The following is a 25507-nucleotide window of genomic DNA, read 5'->3' as shown; positions in this document are numbered from 1 at the left end:
AAGTGGTCACAGGGAGAAAACACTTCACAGACACCTGCAGAATTGAACACAGATTGCTGTTGTCATGGTAGCAACATTACGCTAACCACTACGTCACTGCACTGCCCCATAAAGTGAAATGCATTGATGGTAACTTCCTTAGGGTGATGAAGAGAAAACTGCCAACATACTTTTCCCTTATTAGCAATGAACTTCTTCTCTACCCCTCCAAACCGCCCCCCCCCCGCCAATATTACAAGACTCCTATTGTCTTCTCCTGCACTTCAACTACATCTGTTTGATCAGTCATTAGCACCAAAACATTGTGGATGCGTGACATCATCATTCACATTAAAACCAGCCCAAGAAACATAAATCCACATACTCCAATTACAGCGTCCTGGTGAAAAGTACTTAAAAAGATTAGTAAAATTCTCAAGAAAACAAAAAGTATGTACATCATTACCAAGGAGAAGTGCCAATAAGCACACGTAGAAACTTGTTTTAAAGGATTAACGCTGGTATTCAACATTTCACAATGTCTTTACTCAAAAGAAAATCCTCTTGACATATAATTCCAGCAAGTAAAAAAACTCAGTGTTCAACATTCCAGCAAACTTCTCTCTTTTGCTATTGAAATCAGCACTGACACATCACTGAGTTTTCATGGGATTCAAGAAAACAGAAAAAAAAGAACAGTTGACAAAAAAAAAGTTTTTAGATGAAAGGAAAGATTCAAATTTTAAAGTAGGCAGCATACAACCCCAAGGCTCATCTTCCTCAGATCTTACCACTGGTGCTGTAACAGTGGCTATCCCTATTACGGCCACTGTAAATGGTCTGCGGTATGTAGGTGAGTGGTAGAATTCAGGGGCTTACAGGAATGTGTGAAGAATAAATTGATACTAATTTAAACCAATACTCAATCCACAGTGCAGCGTTGTTGAACCAAAAGGACTAGAGGCCCAGGATTAGCAGAAAGCAATGAGCTATCCAGTAAGATGGTGGCACGTTCAATCACAGCAGCTTTTACAGGGTCAACCAAAGGTGTTATTGTTCATTTTAAACATTTTTTTTACCATCACAAGACCCTGCTAGACATTAAGATCATAAATGACTACAGGTCTGCCCCATTAGTGAGTCACCCATTGCCATAAAAACTGAAGGAGCTGGACCGGGTGTGGACTGTACTGCTCCCTGCGTCAGAGGAGTCAGTCGGCAAAAGTGATGTGCAGTCTAACAGCGGGTGATCACCTTAGTGGCTTTTTGTGTGATTGCAACACCCTGCTGAACAGTATCAATGTGGAACGCTGCAAGTCCGACTCGCTGATTCACTGGCGGACGGTAGGGGAGCTGCCTGGCCTCGGTCGTAGCGAGGACCTGGCCTCGAGCCGCAGTCTCGCCTGTTTACAACTGCCTAGCAGAGAGGCGTCGGAGTCGGTGCTCTCCACTGCTTCCAGAGACGGTATGGGGTGGCATCCAAGCTGAAATCGGTGCAGATACGAGTGTTCGCTTGGCAGTAGACAAGCTGTATTGTGGTTGACTGCAGATTCATGGACTCAGGCACTTTTTTTTGGTGTCACAGTATTTTACCGATATCTCATATGTGCTTTGCACCTAGGCCCTGGAGTAATGCTGTTCCAGTCGGCTGGATTCATGGATGGTTGAATGACAATTAAACTTAAACTTGTTCTGACAAAGGGTCTCGGTCAGAGTGCTGCCTGGCTTGCTGAGTTCCTCCAGCACTTTGTGTGTGTGTTGCTTAGGTTGCCAGCATCTGTGGATTTTCTTCATCTTTAACCTTGAACTTGACTTGACTGCTACAATTTTTAGAATATTCAGAACCATTTAAAAGAGAACAATCGAAGCATGCCACTACAAAAATGTTTGAAAGCTGAAACAAACCATAACAATTTTAAGACAAGCCAATTAAAACTTGCCTAGTTCCTTGTCGCTGCTTCTCTGTACAGAAGCAAATTATTTGGGCAGATTCCCAAGCTCAAGTGCACGGCAATTTCTGAAACTTCCACAGACAGTCCAACACAGAATGCTGGGGGGAACAGCCATCAAGTTTTGAACTTCCATTTTTCACAAATGCAGGGGTGAAGAGTCCAAACATATTAGCACATGGAGAAATGCTGGCAGTCCCAATGGTACCAACAAATGTACCAACAGATAAACTGTGTTTGAAAAATCACAGCCACGTTGTTGTGACTAATGCCACCCTCTGGAAATACCTGTTCTGGAACCAAAGTACTCATCCTTACTTAGAGAAACCAGCAACAGCATAACTTAAGATGCTGTACTTCATTAAAACCAATAAGGACTGCAGGGTATCGCAGTGGTTGGCATAACTTTCACAGCACCAGTAACCTCGGTTCAATTCTGAAAGGAGTTTGTACGTTCTGCCTGTGACCACTTGGGCTTCCTCCTGGTGCTCTGGTGCCTTCACACATCACAAAGACACACGGGTTAGGGTTAGTGAGTTGTGGGCATGCAATGTTCATGCCAGAAACAATGCAACACTTGCGGGTTGCCCGTAGCTTATCATTGGATTGAGTTGGTTGCTGATGTAAATGACACATTTCACTATCTGCTTTGATGTTTCAATAACGCTAATCTTTAAAACACCATCTGGTTCCAATATCTAGCTTCATGCATTCAGTAGAACTGAAGAAATGATTAGCAAGGTAGCATATTAACATAAAACTTAAACAGGAGTAAGTCTGCAGATGCTGGAAATCCAAAGCAACACACACACAATGTTTGAGGAACTCAGGGGGTCAGAGAGCATTTACAGAAATTAATAAACTGCCAATGTTTCCTATTGAAACCCTTCTTCGGGACAGGAAATGAAGGGGGAAGATGCCACACTAAAAAGTGGGGGGGGGGGGGAGGAGGATAGCTGGAAGGTGATAGGTGAAACCAGGTGGGTAGGAAAGGTAAAGGGCTGGAGGGGAAGGAATCTGATAGGAGAGGACAGTGCACCGGAGAAAGGGAAGGAGGAGTGGATTGGTGGGGGAGGGGGGAATAGGCAAGTGAGAAGAGATAAGAGGCCAGAGTGAGAAACAGAAGAAAAGGGGAGAGAAAAATCTTTTTACCAGAAGGAGAAATCAATGTTCATGTTGTCAGGTTGGAAGCCATTCAGACGGAATATGAGGCGCTGAGTATATTCATCCATAGGATATGACACACAGGTGAACTAATAATATAGCCTTGCCCCTTACAGGTTTTTCAGCTTATTCAAAAGAAACATTGGGCAGAAAATTGCTTTTCATCTGATTTTAACCTATTTTTTTACTTAAAGACTTTTATGGATGAAAACAGGCAACAGGACTGTGAACACTTCTTTTTAAAAATGTGTTTACAAAGCAATAATTTCCCTACCTTTTCTGCACACTCATTGTGACTGACCATTGCAAACCAGACCGATGACACAGTAGTTCAATAGTTCCATTCAATATCAGAGAAATGGACACAATATACATCCTAACATTTTTACTTCTTTCCAGAAATTCTCGAAAAGAGAAGAGTGCCCCAAAGAATGAGTTAAAATGTTAAAACCCCAAAAGCCCCCCCCCCAAACTCTCCCCATCCTGCATACAAGCAGCAGCAAAACAAATGCATTCCCCCCCTTCAGCAAAAACGGCAACAGCACCCTCCACCCACTAGGCAAGGCCCCCAAACAAAGACCATGATCTGCTGATCTGCCCTACAACTCGACAATTTGACAAACCACAGGCTCTCTCTCTCTTCCTAATAAAGGGGAAAAGAGGTGTCCCCTTTCACAGCGAGCGGGGAGACACAAAACAACTTGCTGACAGTAATAAGCATCTATAGAATTAATACTACAATCCTCGTTTCCTGGAACTCATAATGATTACCTCAGAGACAGGCACGTCTAACCATACTGAGAAAAGTCCTTTAATTCGTGTGGCACAATAATGCTTTTGTACTTTCATGAACCTTGCTTGAATTAAAAGATTAACAATTCCATCTATTATTTTAGTGAGACATGAGAGCAGATTTAGGCCATTTGACACATTGAGTCTGCTCCACCATTCAATCCTAGCTGATCCTTTTCCCCTCCTCCTCAATCCTACTCCCCAGCCTTCTCCCCGTAACCTTTCATGCAGTGTTCAATCAAGAACCTATCAAGCTCTGCCTTAAATACACCCAACAACTTGGCCTCCACAGCAGCCTGCGGTAATAAATTCCACAAATTTACCACCCTCTGGCTGAAGCCATTTCTCTGCATTTCTGTTTTAAATGGACACCCTTCTGTCCTGAGGCTGTGCTGTCTTGTCCTAGAATCCCCCACCATGGGAAACATCCTTTCCACATCTACTCTGTCTAGGCCTTTCAATATTCACAAGGTTTCAATGAGATCCCTCCTTGTCCTTTCAGTGAGTACAGACCCAGAGCCATCAAATGTTCCATGTATGATAACCCTTTCATTCCTGGAATCATCCTGCTGGACCTCCTCTGAACCTTCTCCAAAGCCAGCACATCTACATCTTTTCTTCAATGAAGAACCCTAAACTGTTCACAATACTCAAGGTGAGGCCTCACCACTACCTTATAAATCCTCAGCATCACCTCCTTGCTCTTGTATTCTAGACCTCTTGAAATTAATGCTAACACTGCATTTGCCTTTACCACTGACTCCACCTTCAAGTTAACCTTTACAGTGTTCTGCAGAAGGACTCCCAAGCCCCTTTGCAGCTCATATTTGGCACTCTAAAATGCCATCTCATAGGCATTCAACAAACTCACCATCTTGAGACCACTGACAACCCAATTTTCCCAATCGATCTGCATGTCAAAATCTCCAATGACTATCAGAACATGCCTTTTCTATTTCCCATTGTAATCTTCAGTCCACATCCCAGCTATTGTTTGGAGGCCTGTGTATAACTGCCATCAAGGTCCTTTTACCTTTGCAGCTTCTTAACTCAACCTACAAGGATCCAACATTTTCCAATCCTATGTCACATCTTTCTATTGATTTGATGCCATTCTTTACCAGTAGAGCCACACCACCCCCTCTGCCTACCTTCCTATCCCTCTGATACAACGTGAAGCCTTGGTCATTCAGTTCCCAATTATAACCATCCTTCAGCCACGACTCAGACATGGCCACAATATCATGCCTGATGATCTGTAACAGTGCAAAAAGATCATCCACCATATTTCTTACCTTGCATGCATTGAGATATAGCACTTTGAGTATTGTATTTGCTCCTCTTCTTGATTCTGAATCCCTAATGCACTGATACTCGCCCTGCTGGCTGCAATTTTGTCCTATCATCTGCCAACCATTCCTGACAACCTGACTGCATGCTTTTTCACCAACCGTACTATCCCGAGTCCCTTCACCCCTATTTATCACACACACATCGAAACATGTAGTGAATGAAAAGTGTTGTTTGCATCAGTCAGCAACAATCTGAAGATGTGCTGGGGGCAGCCAGCAAGTGTCGACACACTTCTAGTGCCAGCAAAGCACACCCACAACTGATATCTAACTCGTACATCTTTCACACGTGGAAGCACCCAGAGGAAACCCACATAGTCATAGGAAGAACATACAAACTCCTCACAGACGCTAACTACTATGTTACCCTGCTGCTTATTTCACTGTAACTCCTCCGCAATATCTGGGTTAACTTCCCAAGACTCAGTAATCACATTCTGATTTTTAATTAATTGTCACATCTAACACTTAACCAATTGACTGTCTTAACAGGATAGCTGCATTAGCTTCCATTCGGCTAGCAAACTGAAGATGCCACAATTGGATCATGTTTACTAAGATATCATGCGAAATTTGATCAACTTGAGCTTACAATTAATTGATCAGGCACCAAGCAGTAAGGACATGACATGATAAATGATTGAGAACAGGTTAAAGTTGTCATGGTTTGGAGGTGAAGAGAGGTAGGCATTTGGCCCTATCAGTCTCAAACTGGTATTTCAGAAACAACTTCCTGAGCAGCTGCATCACTGCCTGGTTCGGAAACTGCACCATCTCGGATCGCAAGACCCTGCAGCGGATAGTGATGTCAGCTGAGAAGATCATCGGGGTCTCTCTTCCTGCCATCACGGACATTTACACTACACGCTGCATCCGCAAAGGAAACAGCATTATGAAGGACCCCATGCACCCCTCATACAATCTCTTCTCCCTCCTGCCGTCTGGGAAAAGGCTCCGAAGCATTCGGGCTCTCACGACCAGACTATGTAACAGTTTCTCCCCCCCCAAGCTATCAGACTCCTCAATACCCGAAGCCTGGACTGACACCTTGCCCTACTGTCCTGTTTATTATTTATTGTAAATGCCTGCACTTTTTTTGTGCACTTTATGCAGTCCTGTGTAGGTCTGTAGTCTAGTGTAGCTTTCTCTGTGTTGTTTTTTTTTATTACATAGTTCAGTCTAGTTTTTTGTACTGTGTCATGTAACACCATGGTCTTGAAAAACGTTGTCTCGTTTTTACTATGTACTGTACATAGCAGTTATGGTCGAAATGACAATAAAAGTGACTTGACTTGAACTTTATTCATCAACAATTTGCATCATTCTGGCGTGCTATGTAACAAAAAAAAAACAAGATTCAACAATTACGAAGAATAAAGTTCAAAGAAAATTTGTTATCGAAGTGCATACATGTCACCATATACAACCCTGAAATTCATTTCCTTGTGGGCATACTCAATAAATCCAAGCAAGATACAGTAATGGAATGATTGAAAGACTACACCCAACAGGTCAGAGAAACAACCGATATGTAAAAGACAACAAACTGAAATACTAAAGAAACAAAAAAAAATAGATAAACAAGCAATAAATATCAAGGACATGCAATCAGGAATCCTTGAAGGGATTGTGATAAACAATTCAGAGATGGAGCAAGTGAAATTGAGTCAAGTTATTCCCTTTAGTTCAGGAGCCTGATGGTTGAGGGGTGGTAACTATTACTGAACCTTGTGATGTGAGTCCTGTGGCTCCTGTACCTTTTTCCTGATGGCACCAGCAAGAAGTGTACATGTCCTGGGTGGTGGGGATACCTGATGATGGATGTTGCTTTCCTACAACGGCACGCAGTATGGATGTGCTAATAGTGGGAATGGGTTTACCCATGATAGACTGGCATGTATCTACTACATTTTGTAGGATTTTTCATTCAAGGGCATTGGTGTTTCCATGCCAGGCTGTGATTCTACCAGTCAATATACTCTCTGCTATGCACCTATAGAAGTTTTTCAAAGTTTTAGATGTCATGCCAAAACTTCTCAAACTTCTAAGGAAGTAAAGGCACTGCAGTGTTCTCTTCATAATTGACCAGAACAGATCTTCTGAAATGATAACACTGAGGAATTTAAAGATGCTGACCCTCTCCACCTCTGATCCCCCAAAGAGGCCTGGCTCATGGACCTTCAGTGTCCTCCTGAAGTCAATAATCAGCTCCTTGGTCTTTCTGACATTGAGTGAGAGGCTGTTGTTGTGGCACCACTCAGAGATTTTCATTCTTCCTTCTCTATGCTGATTTGTCACCACCTTTGACTTGCCCAATGACAGTGGTGTTGCAGCAAACTTAAGTATGGCACTGGAGCTATACTTAGCCACACAGTCATAAGTATAAAGTGAGTGGAGCAGGGGGCTAAGCACACAGGCTCATGGTGCACCTGTGCTGATGGAGATCGTGGAGGAGATGTTGTTCCCAATTCAAGCTGATTTGGGGTCTGCAAGCGAGGAAATCGAGGATCCAATTGCACAAGGGGATTTTGAGGTCAAGGCCTTGAATGTTAGTTTTGAGGTAATGATATTATTGAATGCTGAGCTGTAGTCAATAAAATGCATCCTCATGCATGCATCTTTGTTGTCCAGATGTTCCAGGGCTGAGTGAAGAGTCAATGAAATGGCATCTGTTGTTGACCTGCAGTGCTGATAGGCAAATAGGAACAGATCCAAGTCACTCCTCAGGCAGGAATTAATGTGTTTCATCACCAACCTCTCAAAACACTTCATCAAAGTGGATGCAAGTGTTACCGTATGATAGTCATTGAGGCAAGTTACCACATGCTTCTTAAACACCTGTAGAATTCAAGGCTGCTTGAAGCAGGTGAGTACCTCAGACTGCCAAAAGCAATAAAGAATTATATAAAAAAAATGTTAGAAGTAAGGAGTTTATTATTCAGAACTTAAGTTCACAGCCTCAGTTCAGTGCAGAGATGAGTAAACCTCACTGAGCAGCAAGCCGAACGCCAGTCTGTCCCTCACCTCTGGCCCAACACCCGAACCTTTTCAATCTGGCCTGGCACTTTGGCCCGTACCCAACCTTTCCAACTGTGTTTAAAAACTGGTCAAACGTTGGCTCATTCCTCGCTCTTGGGCATGGGCCCTGCTGCCCTGCCTCGGCTTGCCTTGGATCCACTGCTCCAAGTCCGCTTCGGCAACGGCCATACATTGACTCGTTCCTCACTCTCGGGCCCAGACCCCGCCAGCTTGATTCAGCCCGTACCTGCCATGCCGCAACGGCCCTACACCTTCAGTACTTCAACTCACACCTCAAAAATGCAGGTCGTACAGGTGGAGGTGTTGATCAGCCAGACAGCTTGGGGAAAGTAACTATTACTGAGTCTGGTGGTCCTGGTGTGGATGCTATGTAGCCTCCTCACGACCAGAACTTTAATGAACTATTTAAATTTTAATCTTAGTGCATGAGAAGATGAAGGCTGCAATTTTCAAGTACTCTGACATCAGACCCCTTCAGTTTATCTTCTAGATAACGCAATCCAAACTTTATAATTTACTATATTATCATTGAGCATGGATATTCGCTGCCAACTCTAGCATATGTAGACAAAGGCAACATGCCTGGAGATGGAGTCTAAGCTCAGCTGAAAGCAAAGTGACTGCATGGTGGTCATCTTCTGCACCAGAAGCTTCCAGAGAAAGAACGTATTACAACAGATTTTTCTGATTTCCCTTGTATTAAAGGTACATTATAATTTCACGTGCAATTCCAAACCAAGTATCCAATCTGATTTCCAGAGAAGATGACATTTCATAGTTCCAACATTTTCCTTTCCCCCCCATTATCTCAACTAGCATTAGCAACGCCTGGATTATTCGGAATCAGAATCACTGGTACATGTCATGATGTTTGATGTTTTGCCACAGCAGTAACAGGCAATACATAAAAAAAGATACAAGTTACGATAAGAAATAGAAAATACAAATGAGTAGAGCAACATAGTAGTGTTCATGGACCATTCTGAAATCTGATGGCAGTTATCTTTGCCAGTCTCCCCTTCTTTGAAGCTTCAAGCACTTCCGATTTCTAATTTTTCCAGGTTCATATGATGACAAGTGATCAACTTCCACAGATTCTACTGAACCTGTTACCAAATATTCCAAAATGGTTCACAAGAAGGGAAAGCTTAATTAACTAACTAGTCAGTGTACTGGTAATAATACTCTGACCTAAAGAGAAAATAGAAGTGCAACAATATTAACAGATTTAGAAAATTTATTCTAATATAGTTCCCCATGCAGTTTTTATTCAATCTTAGTTTTCCCATAAATAAGCTGATTTCCATACCTGAACATACAAGTTGCATTCTATTTAAATCTAAAAACATTTAAAAATTCCTCAGTCACAGGAGCAGGACTATGTCCATCGAGTCTACTGCAAGGCTGATTTATTATCCCTCTCAACCCCAAGCCCATTACTGGGAGAAGGCAGTCTTTGACATTCTGATTAATCAAAAACCTATCAACCTCAGCGTTAAATATACCCAATGACTTGGCCTGCATAGCTGTTTGTGGCAATGAATTCCAGAGATTCACCTACCCTCTGTCTAAAGAAATTTCTCCTCATCTCCGTTCTAAACGGATGAGCCTCTATTCTGAGCCTGTGTCCTCCACTCCTAGATTTGCCTACGATAGGAAACATCCTCTCCATGTCCACTCTGTCTAGGCCTTTCAACATTCGAAAGGTTTCAATGAGATCAACAACCCCCTTTCTAAACTCCAGTGAGTACAGGCCCAAAGTTATCAAATGCTCCTCATATATTAACCCTTTCATTCCTGGAATCACAATAACAATGACAGAATCAATGAAAGACTGCCCATCTAGGGTGTTCAACAAGAGTGCAGAAGACAACAAACTGTGCAAATGCAAAAGGAAGAAATAATAATATAAAATAATAGAGAACAGTAGACGAAGAGTCCTTCAAAGTGAGTCCATTGGCTGTGGGAACACTTCAGTGATGGGGCAAGTGAAGTTAAACCCTTCTGTTCAAGAGCCTGATGGTTGAGGGTAATAACTGTTCCTGAACCTGGTGGCGTAGGTCCTGAGGCCCCTGCACCTTCTTCCTGATGGCAGCAGTGAGAAGGGAGCATGACCTGTATTATAAACATCATGTTTATAATATGCTGTCGTACCTTCATTGTCACTGGGTTCGTTCATTGTAACCTGCAACATGAAGGGCTGAGAGGCTGGCCGTGGCTCACATTAAATCCAGCCTCCCACATAACTTCAACCCACTGCCGATATAGGTCCATGGCAAGATGTCAGCTCCCGGCCCTCCCTACACTCATCTCTGGACCATCTGGACAGTAAAGACACCAATGTTAAACGACTGGTTATCTAGTGCAGCTCATTCCAAGTAAACTCATCTCCAAACTCCTTGTCCTCAAGGATTCAGCACCTCCCTTTGCAACTGGATCCTTGACTTCCTGACCAACAGACCACAGTCAGACTTGGTCAGCAGCTCGGCCATGATTATTCTCAGCACTGGATCCCCAGCCTCCCACTCTGCTCCCTGTACACTCATGGCTGCATGGCCGGATTCCTCTCTTACATCTCAAATAACGATGAATCAGAACATGGAGTTAGACAGCCTGGTGACATGGTGTCATGACAACCTTCCTCTCAATGTCAACCAAAAGAGTTGGTCATTGACTTGAGGAGGTGGAGTGGTGCACATGCTATTGTTCACATCAACAGTGCTGAGATCTAGAGTGTTCATAGTTTCAAGTTCCTTGGAGCAAACATCATTTATAGCCTCTCCTGGCCCTACTATGTTAATGCCAGGAACAAGAAATCTCACTAATGTCTTTACTTCCTCAGGAGCTATAGAAAATTTGCCAATATTTAACAATGCACTATAAAAAATATTCTATCAGACATATCATCATCATGTCGTGTCATAAGACATGAGCAGTCATAACCTATCACCATGATTGTTCTTGGCAAATTCTTCTACAGAAGTGGTTTGCCATTGCCTTCTTCTGGGCAGTGTCTTTACAAGACGGGTGACCCCAGTCACTGTAAATACTCTTCACAGATTGTCTGCCTGGCGTCATTGTTTCCATAACCAAGACTTGTGATAGGTACCAGCTGCTCATATGACCATCCACCACCTACTCGCTGATCGGAGGGCTAAGCAGGTGCCACACCTTGCCCAAGGGTGATCTGCAGGCTGTCGGAGCGAAGAAATACCTTACTTCTCCTCAGGCTGAGACATAGCTCCATCCCACCACCCAATCAGACATATCACAACTTGGTACAGCAACTACAGAAACCAGTTTCACCTCCGTGGTGTATGTCTACACTTCCTGCTACCTTGATTAAGCAGCTAGCAAAATTAAAGATGTCACTGATCCAGATGTTCTCCACCATTTGATCATGACTGATGTAATATTCCTCACAACCCCCATTGGCCTGCCTTCCCTCCATACTCTTCTCTCCTTCAGAGGTGGAGTGAAGTCAAGATGGCCCTAAACAGTGACTCCTTTGCTTGCATCTTCAGAAACAGCTCTAATTCTATCTTTGATATCTCTTTTTTTATCCCTTTCAAGGTTCGTTTGAAGACCCTGACCTGGAGTTACATGCTGGCATCAGTTCTTTATGGGAATGAACCCGCTCTCAGGGCCTCACGACCGGCCACTTCTTGATATCCCCAAGGACGCAGCCTGGAAGGCGAGCACGCCTTCAGGTTTCTGGATTTTCATGGCTCGGGAGACGTGCTGATTCTAGGCTGGTGCTTCTGACTGAAGTGCCGCGGGAGAGCACGGAACATCGGGAGCAGCGGGTCAGCTGCCGGGGCTGTGTGACTGGAGAGCCGCGCCTTTCTGGGCACAGAGCAACAGACTTTTAACATCGTAAATCAATGAGTTGTTTATGTCTTCTGATGCCACAAGCTCAGGGAGACCTTCATCCCACTGTTATAAGACTATTGAATTGTTTCCTGTGATGATGAGATTCACTCTTGTTCTCACAACCTAACCTGCTAGGACCTTGCACCTTATTATCTACCTGCACTTTCTCTGTAATTATTAGACCATAAGATATGGGAGCAGAATTAGGCCATTTGGCCCATCAAGTCTTCTCTGGCATTTCATCATGGCTGATCCATTTTCCCTCTCAGCACCAATCTCCATCCTTCTCCCCATATCCCTTCATGTACTGACTAATCAAGAATCGACCAATCTCTACCTTAATTATACCCAACGACTCAGCCGCCACACCAACCTTTGGCAACGAATTCCACAGATTCACCACTCTCTGGCTAAAAAGTTCCTCCTCATCTCCTTTCTGAAAGGACACCCTTCTATTCTGAGGTCGTGTCCTCTAACCTTAGACTCCTCCACCACAAGAAAAATCCTTTCCACATCCACTCTATCAAGGCTTTTCAACATTGGATAGGTTTCAATGAGGTCACCCCTCATTCTTCAGAATTCTAGTGAGGAGAGTCCCAGAGCCATCAAATTCTCTTCATATAAGCCTATCGATCCCAATATCATTTTCTTGAACCTCCTTTGAACCCTCTCCAATGCACATCCTTTCTTAGATGAGAGTCCCAAAACTGCTCAATGCAAGCAACAACAATAAAGCAATTTACCATTTATGCAGAGCTCCCAAGTTTTCAATAGTGTAATTAGTGATGGAAAATAAATACTGGGCTTCTCATAAGCCTCAAACCACTAAATGAAAGAATAGAAACTTTGGGAATCAGATGCAGAGATGCTGAAGGCACAGTATTAAAATTGGGAATGTATTTGAAGCCAAAATAGGAAATAATCTAGTTCATTGACGTGGGCGATCATGGTGTGTCCATGACCATGACTGTTCTTGGCAAATTTTTCTACAGAAATGGACTGCCACTGCCTTCATCTAGTAGCTGTTGGATGAGTGAAGAATAGAGTGTGTGGGGAGGGGCAAGACTATTGTAAGTTTTCATACAAGGTTGAACTCTTATTAATCTGAGTGTTTATAAAATGGCAAACAATGAAAATCAGCAAGTATTGAGAAACATTGAGGCAAGTTATGTTATTTTGGGTTGGAGATGTTCTATCAGAAATTTGAAAATTATAAATCTATGGCAGTGCTGGCTTTATGTAGGATAAAATACATTCACCTGAAGTAAGCCTGAGAGGTAACTTCTCTGCACTGAAGGTAGGGAGTACCTGGAACAATCTGCTGGAGGAAGTGGGCAAGGTAGGTACAATTTAAGAGGTATCTGAACAGCTACAAGGAGGGGAGGGTCTTGGAAGATTATGGGCTGAACAAGGGTAGCTTGAACTGGCAGGATGGATGCTGTGGCTGGCACGGGCCAGTGGGCTGAAGGGCCTGTTTCTGTGTCGTATAACAACATGGACTCTACAACTCCAGACTGAATCAAAGAGACTTTAAAAAAGTCAAATACCAGATCAGGTGGCAGAAAACAAAATCTGAAATTCAGAAATGTGACTTCAGGTTGGACTGCTTGATTATCTGAAAGTGCTGAATTTGGTGTTAGTTTCCTGGGGCTTCTCCAAAAGGACCACAACCTTGGTATGGTTTGAAGGCTTAGATGCCTCAATGACCTGGAGAACTATGTTGGTTGGAGTCAGGGCCTTATGCTTTGGCTCTTGGCAGAGTCAATTATGCAAAACAGATCAAAAGGTAGAGGCCAGACTAAGAGAGGTCCTCCTGACCTCCAAGTTTGGGGGTTCAGCTCAGGGCTAACAACCCTGACTGGTAAAACAAAACTGTTATAGAAACAGTAATGAAGATCCTTCTACATCTGAGTGCTGTAGTATTCCTGGGTTTCCAAATGGGACTTGCATGACTGACGTAAGTAACAAGATGAAGGAAGCCCTGAACACCACCAGAGATGGAGGATCTCCACTGCTGCCCTAAATGCCAGTGGCGTAATAGTAAGAATTCTATTTTATACTTGAATAACCACCCTCTGGATTTCATGAATAAAGAGCTGTGAATCTTGAGCAAGACACACAAAAAGCTGGAGGAACATGCATTTCATGGACACGCATTTAAATTAAAGGCAAAAGAAAGAAACTCATACTTCGATTTAACACCACCAGAGAAGAAGTATATTCATTACTGCCCGAAACGCCAGGAATGTAACAATTAACATGACAGGCATCCAGACATTCATGGTCATTTTGTGGAACATATAGAGGCATTGTGGAAAGCAGTAACTAATCTATCTTGTGTTTCAACTTTAGATAGTATTGAGGGGAAGACCTACTGGGGGAAGCCACAGAGACCAGGTCTCTGGCACTGAGTCTGGTGCTATGGCTCAGAAGAGCAGAGAGATGAAGGGGACTGCAGTGTTGATTGGAGATTCCTTAGTCAGTGGAATAGAGATGAGGTTCTGTGGGTGCAATGGAGAAAACCAGATGGTACGCTGCTGGATCAGGGTTGTCTCAGATTGAGTCCATGGCATTCTCAAGGGGAAGTATAAGCAGACAAAAGTCTTGGTACGTATTGGCAATGATGACATAGGCAGACAAGGTGAGCAGGTCCCAAAGAGAGATTTCAGGGAGCTAGGTAGAAAGAGGAGAAACAGGACCTCCAGGGTAGTAATCTCTTGATTGCAGCCTGTGCTACACTCCAGTGATGGCAGGAATAGGATGATATGGCAAGTGGATGCGTGGTTGAGGAACTGGTGCAGGGAGCAGGTAATCGGATTTATGGATCATTGGGATCTCTTCTGGAGAAGGTACGAACTCTACAAAAAAAGGACACCTGAACCAATGGGGGTCCAATGCCTTTGCAGGCAGATTGGCTAGAGTTGTTCAGAAGGATTTAAACTAATTTGGCAGGGGATAGGAACCATAGTGATCGTACTAAAGATGAGGAAGTTGGTTTACAAGCACAGGCAATGTGTAGTGAGGAGATGCTGTTGATTGGGCAAAATTACAGTCAACAGGATGAGTTGCAACGTAAAAGGCGGCCAAAATCAAAAAGGGTGAATACAGGACTGAAGGTGTTGTACTTGAATGCACGCAGTATACGGCATAAGGTATATGAACTCATAGCATAGTTACAGATTGGCAGGTACGATGTTGAATCATGGTTGAAAGAAGATTACAGCTGGGAGCTTAATGTCCAAGGATACTCATTATATCGAAAGGACAGGCTGGAAGGCAGAGGGGGCAGCATTGCTCTGTTGGTAAAAAATGAAATTAGAAGAGGTGGCATATCAGAAGGTGTTGAACATTGTGGACAGAGCTAAGGAGCTGTATGGGTAAACCCAAAGAAAACCTGATGGGAGTTGTATACAGACCCCCAAACAGTAGCAGGGAGACAGAAAATGCAAGCCAAAAGGAGGTGTTGCATTGCTTGTCCGAGAAAATCTTATGGCGGTGCTTTGGAAGGATAGATTACAGAGCTCCTCTAGGGAGGCTATTTGGGTGGAATTGAGGAATGGGAAAGGTGTAGTAACACTGATAGGAGTGTATTATAGGCCACCTAATGGGGAGCGTGAGTTGGAAGAGCAAATGTGTAAGGAGATAGCAGATATTTGTAGTAAACACAAGGTGGTGATTGTGGGAGATTTTAATTTTCCGCACATAGATTGGGAAGCTCATTCTGTAAAAGGGCTGGATGGTTTAGAGTTTGTGAAATGTGTGCAGGATAGCTTTTTGCAACAATACATAGAAGTACCGACTAGAGATGGGGCAGTGTTGGATCTCCTGTTAGGGAATGCGATAGGTCAGCTGACAGATGTATGTGTTGGGGAGCACTTCGGGTCCAGTGATCACAATAGCATTAGCTTCAATATAATTATGGAGAAGGACAGGACTGGACCTAGAGTTGAGATTTTTGATTGGAGAAAGGCTAACTTTGAGGAGATGCGCAGGGATTTAGAGAGAGTGGATTGGGTCAAGTTGTTTTATGGGAAGGATGTAATAGAGAAATGGAGGTCATTTAAGGGTGAAATTATGAGGGTACAGAATCTTTATGTTCCTGTTCGGTTGAAAGGAAAGGTTAAAGGTTTGAAAGCGCCATGGTTTTCAAGGGATATTAGAAACTTGGTTCAAAAAAAGAGGGATGTCTACAATAGATATAGGCAGCATGGAGTAAAGGAATTGCTCGAGGAATATAAAGAATGTAAAAGGAAACTTAAGAAAGAGATTAGAAAAGCTAAAAGAAGTTACGAGTTTGGTTTGGCAAATAAGGTGGAAGTAAATCCGAAAGGCTTCTACAGTTATATTAAAAGCAAGAGGATAGTGAGGGATAAAATTGGTCCCTTAGAGAATCAGGGTGGTCAGCTATGTGTGGAGCCGAGGGAGATGGGAGAGATTTTGAACGATTTCTTCTCTTCGGTATTCACTAAGGAGAAGGATATTGAATGGTGTAAGGTGTGGGAAACAAGTAAGGAAGTTATGGAACCTATGACAATTAAAGAGGTGGAAGTACTGGCGCTTTTAAGAAATTTAAAAGTGGATAAATCTCCGGGTCCTGACCGGATATTCCCCAGGACCTTGAGGGAAGTTTGTGTAGAGATAGCAGGAGCTCTGACGGAGATCTTTCAGATGTCATCAGAAACGGGGATTGTGCCGGAGGATTGGCGTATTGCTCATGTGGTTCCATTGTTTAAAAAGGGTTCTAGAAGTAAGCCTGGCAATTATAGACCTGTCAGTTTGACATCAGTGGTGGGTAAATTAATGGAAAGTATTCTTAGAGATAGTATTTATAATTATCTGGATAGACAGGATCTGATTAGGAGTAGCCAGCATGGATTTGTGCGTGGAAGGTCATGTTTGACAAACCTGATTGAATTTTTTGAAGTAGTTACGAGGAATGTTGACGAGGGTAAGGCAGTGGATGTAGTCTATATGGACTTCAGCAAGGCCTTTGACAAAGTTCCACATGGAAGGTTAGTTAAGAAGGTTCAGTCGTTAGGTATTAATGCTGGAGTAATAAAATGGATTCAACAGTGGCTAGATGGGAGATGCCAGAGAGTAGTGGTGGATAATTGTTTATCGGGATGGAGGCCGGTGACTAGCGGGGTGCCTCAGGGATCTGTTTTGGGCCCAATGTTGTTTGTAATATACATAAATGATCTGGATTAAGGGGTGGTAAATTGGATTAGTAAGTATGCTGATGATACTAAGGTAGGAGGTGTTGTGGATAATGAGATGGGTTTTCAAAGCTTGCAGGGAGATTTATGCCGGTTAGAAGAATGGGCTGAACGTTGGCAGATGGAGTTTAATGCTGAGAAGTGTGAGGTTCTACATTTTGGCAGGAATAATCCAAATAGAACATACAGGGTAAATGGTAGGGCATTGAGGAATGCAGTGGAACAGAGAGATCTAGGAATAACAGTGCATAATTCCCTGAAGGTGGAGTCTCATGTAGATAGGGTGGTGAAGAAGGCTTTTGGAATGCTGGCCTTTATAAATCAGAGCATTGAGTACAGAAGTTGGGATGTAATGTTAAAATTGTACAAGGCATTGGTAAGGCCAAATTTGGAATATTGTGTACAGTTCTGGTCACCGAATTATAGGAAAGATATCAATAAATTAGAGAGAGTGCAGAGACGATTTACTAGGATGTTACCTGGGTTTCAGCACTTAAGTTACAGAGAAAGGTTGAACAAGTTAGGTCTCTATTCATTGGAGCGTAGAAGGTTGAGGGGGGATTTGATCGAGGTATTTAAAATGTTGAGAGGGATAGATAGAGTTGACGTGAATAGGCTGTTTCCATTGAGAGTAGGGGAGATTCAAACGAGAGGACATGATTTGAGAGTTAGGGGGCAAAAGTTTAAGGGAAACACGAGGGGGTATTTCTTTACTCAGAGAGTGATAGCTGTGTGGAATGAGCTTCCTGTAGAAGTAGTAGAGGCCAGTTCAGTTGAGTCATTTAAGGTAAAATTGGATAGGTATATGGACAGGAAAGGAGTGGAGGGTTATGGGCTGAGTGCGGGTAGGTGGGACTAGGTGAGATTAAGAGTTCGGCACGGACTAGGAGGGCCGGAATGGCCTGTTTCCGTGCTGTGATTGTTATATGGTTATAAAAGGACCACAGTCATGGGGGTTTCAATATGCAGGAAAATTGAGAAAATCAGACTAGTGCTGGATTCCAAGAGGAGGAATTTCCAGAATACCTACAAGATGGCTTTTAGGAGCAACTTGTGATTGAGCCCACTAGAGGATCAGTTATTCAGGAATGGATGTTGTGTAATGAACTGGAACTGACTAGACAGCCTCAGGTAAAATAACCCTTAGGGGCAAGAGATAATAATATGATCAAATTCACCCTGAAATCTGGGAAGATAGATAGATAGATAGATAAGCTAAGGCCAGATGCATCATCAGCACAGCAGAGTAAAGGGAATTACAGAAGCATGAGAGAGGAGTTGGCCAGGATTGATTGGAAAAGAACATTGGCAGGGATGACAGCAGAGCAGCAATGGCTGGAATTTCTGGAAGTAATTTGGAAGGCAAAGGATGTAAACATCCCAAAGTGGAAGAAATATTCCAAAAGCAAGATGACACAATTGTGGTGAACAGCAGAAATCAAAGACAAAAAAAACAAAGAGAGGGTATGTAATAGAGCAAAAATTAGTCGAAGTTAAAGGATTGGTAAGCTATTAAGAACCAACAGAAGGTAACTAAAAAAGACAATAAGAAGGAAATGATGGAATATGAAAATAAGCTAGTTAATAATATTAAAGAGAATACCAAAAGATTCTTCAGATACATAATGTGTAAAAGAGAAGTGAGGGTGGATATCAGACTGCTGGAAAACGATGCTGGAGAGGTAGTAATGGGAGACAGGGAAATACCAGATAAACTGAGTAAGTATGTTGCATCAGTCTTCACAATGGAAGACACTAACAGTTTGTGAAAGTTCCAGGTGTCGGGGTCATGAAGTGTGTGAAGTTAACGTTGCTAGAGAGAAGGTTCTTGGGAAACTGAAAGGTCTGCAGGTAGTCGTCACCTGGAACAAATGGTGTATACCCCAGGGCTCTGAAAGAGGTGACTGAAGATATTGTAGAGGCATTAGTAATGATCCTTCAAGAATGGTTCTGGAAGACTAGAAAATTGCAAATGTCACTCCACTCTTCAAGAAGTGAGAGAGGCAGAAGAAAGGAAACTATAGGCTAGTTAGTCAGACCTCAGTGATTGGGAAGCTGTTGGAGTCAACTATTAATGATGAGGTCTCAGGATACTTGGAGTCACGTGATAAAATAGGCCATAGTCAGCATGGTTTCCTCAAGGGAAAATCTTGCCTGATAAATCTGTTGCCAATTCTTTGAATAAATAACATGTAGGATAGACAAGGGAGAATTGGTTGGTGTTGTGCACTTGGAATTTCAGAAGCCCTTTGAGAAGGTGGCACAAATGAGGCTGCTTAACAAGTTATGAGCCCATGGTAATACAAGAAAGATTCTAGCATGGATAAAGCAGTGGCTGATTGGCAGGAGGCACAAAGTGGGAATGAAGGGAGCCTTTTCTGTTTGGCTACGAGAGACTAGTGGTGTTCTAGAGATGTCTGTGTTGTGACCAATTCTTTTTACGTTATATGTCAATGATTTGGAAGGCTTTGTTGCAAAGTTTGTAGACGATATAAAGATAGGTGGAGAGGCAGGTAATTTGAGGAAGTAGAGAGGCTACAGAGGGTCTGACAGATTAGGAGAATGGGCAAGGAAGTGGCAGGTGGAATATAGTGTTGGGAAGTGTACGATCATGCACTTTGGTAGAAGAAATGAAAGATGACTATTTTCTACACGGAGAGAAAATACAAAAATCTGAGGCAGAAAGGTACTAGGGAGTCCTTGGGTAGGATTCCTTAAAAGGTTAATTTGCAGGTTGAGTCTGTGGTGAGGAAGGCAAATGATGTTAGCATTCATTTCAAGATGACTAGAATATAAAGGAAGGATGTAATGTTGAGACTTTATAAAGCACTGGTGATGCCTCACTTGGAGTATTGTGAGCAGGTTTGGGCCCCTTAGAAAGGATGTGCTGAAACTTGAGAGGGTTCAAAGGAAGTTCATGAAACTGATTCCAAGATTGAATGGCTTGTCATATGAAGAGTGTTTGATGGCTCTGGGCCTGTATTCACTACAATTCAGAAGAATGAGAGAATGAGGGGTGACCTAATTGAAAGCTATCAAATGGTGAAAGCCTCAATAGAGTGGATGTGGAGAGGATATTTCTTTTGGTGGGAGAGTCTAAGACCAGGGGACACAGCCTCAGAACAGAGCCTTAGAATGGAGACGAGGAGGAATTTCTTTTGCCAGAGAGTAGTAAACCTATAGAATTTTCTGTCACAGGCAGCCATGGAGGCCAAGGCTTTAAGTTTATTTAAGGCAAAGTCAGATAGATTCTTGATTGGTCAGGGTATGAAGTGTTACATGGAGAAGGGAGGAGTTTGCAGCCAGGAGGAAAATCGGATCAGCCATGATGAAATCGTAGAGCTGACTTGATGGGTCAAATACCCTAATTCTGCACCTATATCTTAGGGTCTTATGGTCTTTCCAAATGCCGTACATTAAATTAGACATTCAACAAGCAAGTTACTAAATGTGCTTGGGACAAATTGAAGAAAGACAGAGGAGATACAAATCAAAATTGAAAGAAGATAAAAGTATCCCAAAGTTATTTTTGGTATTTTTCAATTTGTATGGACAGATGGTTTTAATCTATCCAAGGAAGTACAAACAAAACAGCAAAATAAGGCACGTGAAGAGATAAATGAATGCAGAAGTGATCAAATTAGGCTTTATAGGAAAGCTGGCAGATTGTTCCCGGCTCAGTCTCTGGCACCTTGGATTTCAGTCTCCTTATACTGATATCTCCTCTAGACGTGCCACAACCTGCCTCGTTTACTTGGCATCTTTTCAATCTCCCTGGGTCATTAGCTTTTGTTCTCTCTGCCCATCCCATTTTCTCTGTAACCTGCTTAATTTCCACCTTTTCTTGATTTTGATCTATAATGTTAAATTGGCTCCCTAAGGTTGTCATAACCAGGGGAGGCAGTGAGGACAATCTCCCACTACCTATTAAATTCGCCCAATGGTGTGCACCTCAAATAACCTCTGAAAACCAAGTCCAGCTCCTGGCCTTCACATGTGGCTTAGCTACCAAGCCCGGCAGAACCGTTTCTACTGATAGGAGAAGGGGCAAAGGCGGGTTACTGGTGTCTTTAAACCAGTTATTTCAGGCAGATGAGGCTTATCAGTCATAGCTGGCAGCTCATTTAGGAGAAGGAAAACTGATTTTAAACCTCCACTGCCTTGCAGCTATACCTGCTCATGAGTACAGCTCCGGGAGTAAACCCCAAGGGAAACGTCTGAAGTTAGTGTCCCTAAGGCAGTCCTACATAGAGTTCTACGCTGACTGGCAAGTCCTGTGATGTTGCTGGTGCCAAACTGTATCGGTCTCTGCCATTCCTTTGGAACCGTCAGCTGCATGGAGAGGTAGAGCCCGCAACAAGGGCAGCAGCTTGCCCTCCACATTGTACTGCCCAAGCTGGTGTTTCTAGACAGCTACGATGCAAATCCATGGTCAACCCTGGCCAACGGAGGACTCACTCACTCAGTGTTAATTCTGATTCTCTCTGCTGACGCGTTCATTTCCAGCAACTACTGTACGTTCCTGTTGAATTTTGAGAATCTTGTCTTAGCCTGAATTCACCACTGAAATACTCTAGTGTAGCCGATTCTCATTTACTATTGCAATCAAGCACTTTCCTTGTGGTTTTGAATATTCCGTCTGTATGGATGCCCTAGGCCATCGCTGTAAATTATAAACACAAGAGATTCCACAGATGCTGGAATACCAGAAGAAAGCACACACTGGAGGAACTGGACAGGTCAACCAGCATCTGTAGAGGATTTTGGACTGACCTGAAAGGCGGACTGTTTATTCCCTTCCATAGATGCTATCTGACCTGTTGAGTAGCTCCAGCTTTACGTGTATTACGGTAAATCAAAACTTTTTTTTCTTCCCAAGATTTAAGATTGTTTAATAGCATTTCCAGTACACAAGAACAAAATAATTGTTACTCGGGATCCGACGCAGCACAGAAGAAACACCAGCTATATGTAAGACAGCTGATTTACATAAATAGTCCATAAAGTGAATCTGCGTAAAGGAGTGTCTGCACATAAGATGACTCTGACGGGAAATAATAAAGTATGGTGGTGGGCTGGGTTAGTGGGCGGAAGTGTTGGTGAGTCGTACTGCTTGGCGAAAGTGACTGGTGGTCCTGGCGTGGATGCTAACGTAACCTTTTCCCGATGGGAGTGGGACAAACAGTCCATGAGCAGGGTGGGTGGGATCATTCAGATTAGAGGCTGGAGAAATAAAAGCTAGTCAACGGCTGTGGCAAGTTTAAGATGTCCTTCGTACCGTTCAAGGGATAGGTAGAAGTTTTGTTTTCAATACCGTCCGCTTCCTTGCGGTTTACACGGTAGCGAAGAACCAGCATAAACATAGAAGACCGAAAGTCCCCCTTGGTGAAACGCAGGCTTCAGTAGCTCCACATGCTGAAGACGTTGTTAATACGGAGCAGATGCTGCCATAGGTTTTCTCGTTGCATTTATTTCTACAGTACAATTTCATCTCCCTAACAGGATGGAAAGTGTAAGCCAAGGGGGTAAATGCAAACGTCAAGCACACTGTAGAACCGTGCACTTTAAGAAACATTTGGGCTCCAAACTTTCACAACAATCGGCTCTCTTCATGTCCTGTTTCCCGATCAAGCTCTAAAAATGGGTAAACTACCCATGGGTGGGGGGGGGGGGGGGTAACCCTCTCACCCTTTCCTGCCCTGCCACATATTCTCGGCACCAGACCGGAGAGGTCCTTAATGTTTATTTCTCAACCCACGGTCAAATCAGAACTCCGGAGTCTGGACGTCTGGGAGGAATCTCTCCCCCCCCCCCCCCCCCCCCCCACCTCCCTGCCTTTGCAAGGCTACCCTCCCGCGGCCGTGGCGACAGCTCCCCACCGCAAGCAATCGGGGGGTAACAACTCCCAGTCCGCGTCTCCCCGCCTTAACCAGCAACATCCACCGCAATCCCCTCTCCGTCGCCGAAACCTAGTCCACAACCCGGGACCTCCAAAACAGGCTGGAGCGAGCCCGCGTTAACCCGTTGTGCGCCACGAGTTGCCGATTTAAAAGGCTTACGGCGAAAGTTTGGTCCAGCTGGCGGGGAAGCCCGGGAGGAGGTGGTGGTAGTGGTGGACAGGGTGGCCTCTGCCCGCTCTGGGTTGAGGGTCTGCCAAGTCCCCGGGGCACCATCACTTCTTTCACACGGGAAGACGCACTGTAAAACGCGCGCACACAGACATACACTCACACACAACTTGGGAGGGGGATGAACGTGGACGCAAAACCCCCGGCCCCCCTCCCTCCCGCCCCACTAAACACATCACTGGAGATTCTCGTTACCTTTCTTATTTTTCTCTTTCCGCCGCGGGGATGCGAGCTGAGGTTCGTTTGGCAAGTGGCGTCGCCCCTGCTGCCGCCAAGAGCGGGACTTAAGGGGCGAGAAGAAAGGTCGTCGGTCGCTGCCATTCCTGAGGACGGGACATTTTTCCAGCTGATGGTGAAGAGCGGGAGCTTTCAAGGAGGAGTGAGGGGCTGAGGAGGAGGAAGAGGGAGGCGACGTCACCCTCCGGTGATTGGTGACTAGAGGGAAGGTGGGAGGGACGGAGGGCGGGTGGTGGGGAAGATCTCCCCTTACATCGCCACTTCGATCGGGAACGGGTGCCAAGGCGAATAAAGCAGTAGGAGTTACAGAGTCCGAGACTTTCCCCTCCGTCCAAAACTTCAGGAGGTGAGAGTAAGGTGCTGAAGTTTAGCAAGAAAAGGCAGGTGCGGATGGGCAAAGGTGCGAACTGACCTGGGGTCAGGGATTCCGCGGGAAGGGATGTTAGGAGCCAAAAACCAGAGGGGAAGGTGACCATCAGTATTAAGAAGAGAGATTGGTTGGGGGAGGGAGAAGGAGGCAGGGAAGGGCCAACGTGAGCACATATGTCGGGAGAAGGTCCTGATCAAATTTCAAAAACAACACACTGATATGTAAAAAAAAACAACAGAAGGAGGCATTGGAGATCAAAGAAGGCGGCCCCCGTCGCCCAAGATATGCCCTCTTCTCATTACTACCATCTAGTAGGAGGTATAGGAGTCTGAAGGCACACGTTCAGCGTTTTAGGAATAGCTTCTTTTCCTCCACCATCAGATTTTTGAAGGGACAATGAACTCAGTATTTTCCCTCTCTTTCTGCACTCCTTCATTTATATATATATTTCTTATCGTAATTTATAATGCTTTTATTATAAATTGCAATGTACTGCTGTGGCAAAGCAACAAATTTCATGACATGGCTGTGATATTAAACCTGATTCTGATTAAGAAATAATGTCTGCAACGAAACGATTCGTGAGGCAGATAGAATTGTCCATTCCAAGAAGAAAATATGGTGGATTGTGAAAACTCGGAATTAAAAATAAACTATGTGGTTGTCAGTACCTGGGGAGATGGAAAAGCTGATATTTTAGGGATTTCAACAAGGAAGCTGCAGATGCTGGAAATTTGAAATCAGCGGATCTGGCAGCATCTGTGGAAAGAGAAAAAGGATATAGAGACAAGATATTCATCAATATCTACTAACCACAGCCACCACTCACTGTTGCTCACACTACACCGACATAGGTGCATCCTAGATTGGCCACCCCGAGGAGGCAGCAATAGAAAACCCTTTAGGAAAAGGGGTCCTCATCAGGGGGTCAAAGGTGGAGAGGGTCAGCAACTTTAAATTCTTCGGTGTTGACATTTTTTGAGAATCTGTCCTGGGCGCTGCACATAAATGCAATTACAATGAAAGTACAGCAGCACCTCTTCTTTCTGAGAAGATTGTAAAGATCCGGCATGACATCTAAAACTTTGAGGAACCTCTATAGATGTGTGCTGCGAATATATTGACATCACAGTTGGCATGGAAACACCAATGTCCTTGAATGGAAAATCCTACAAAAAGTGGAGGATACGGCCGAGTCCGTCATGGGTAAAGCCCTCCCCACCCATGACTGCAGCTATATTTCATCAGGAGTATGAGGAGATACAGTATGTCACCAAAGACACTCGCAAATTTCTACAGATGTACCATGGAGAGCATTCTACCTGTCTGCATCACTTTCTGGTATGGTGGGTGGGGCAGGGGCTACTACTGCACAGGATCGAAATAAGCTGCAGAGAGTTGTAAACTT

General features: G+C 43.8%; 1 protein-coding gene across 1 annotated transcript in view; it reads right to left on the bottom strand.

The window, feature by feature from the left end:
• Positions 1–23888, bottom strand: part of dse (dermatan sulfate epimerase) — a 99161-nt gene extending 75273 nt beyond the window's left edge. The window contains exon 1 of the mRNA XM_073057435.1: positions 23688–23888. The gene's annotated coding sequence lies outside the window, so the exon portion shown is untranslated. The remainder of the gene's footprint in view (positions 1–23687) is intronic.
• Between the last annotated feature and the right edge of the window lie 1619 nt (positions 23889–25507).

Source organism: Hemitrygon akajei, chromosome 9 (assembly GCF_048418815.1).
Source record: "Hemitrygon akajei chromosome 9, sHemAka1.3, whole genome shotgun sequence".
NCBI classification, from domain to species: domain Eukaryota; kingdom Metazoa; phylum Chordata; class Chondrichthyes; order Myliobatiformes; family Dasyatidae; genus Hemitrygon; species Hemitrygon akajei.
Note: the sequence above shows the minus strand (reverse complement) of the source record. Positions and strands in the feature narration are given on the sequence as shown.